Source organism: Penaeus monodon, chromosome 29 (genome assembly GCF_015228065.2).
Source record: "Penaeus monodon isolate SGIC_2016 chromosome 29, NSTDA_Pmon_1, whole genome shotgun sequence".
NCBI classification, from domain to species: domain Eukaryota; kingdom Metazoa; phylum Arthropoda; class Malacostraca; order Decapoda; family Penaeidae; genus Penaeus; species Penaeus monodon.
Window position 1 is genome coordinate 24058590 of NC_051414.1, and position 340 is coordinate 24058929.

Consider the following 340-nt stretch of genomic DNA (forward strand, 5'->3'; position numbering starts at 1 on the left):
CGGGTCAACTGCATGCAACATCGGAATCAAGGTAGTCTTTAACATAACACATTAACATAACGCACGCATTAACCACACTGAATCCACCAAAATTATAATCAAATATGAAAAAACGACGGTATGCAAATTAACCCGACACAGGTAAATCAACCAAAATGTATCTCCAACAGACGAATCCAAATGAAAAACTATTCCAAACTGACACTTAACGACTCAATTAAATCCCAAACGAGCAGCAACTGTGATGAGATATTTAAACAGGAAGAGGATAATTCCACGCGTGTTGGACCTGAAGCTGGATTAGTGTAGTTTGGTAGTTTAATCGATACTGATGTCTCAT

General features: G+C 37.9%; 1 protein-coding gene across 1 annotated transcript in view; it reads right to left on the reverse strand.

The window, feature by feature from the left end:
- The window catches only part of LOC119591778 (synaptotagmin-10-like), a 54479-nt gene that overhangs the window by 52404 nt on the left and 1735 nt on the right, over positions 1–340 (reverse strand). The gene's annotated exons all lie outside the window — the stretch shown is intronic.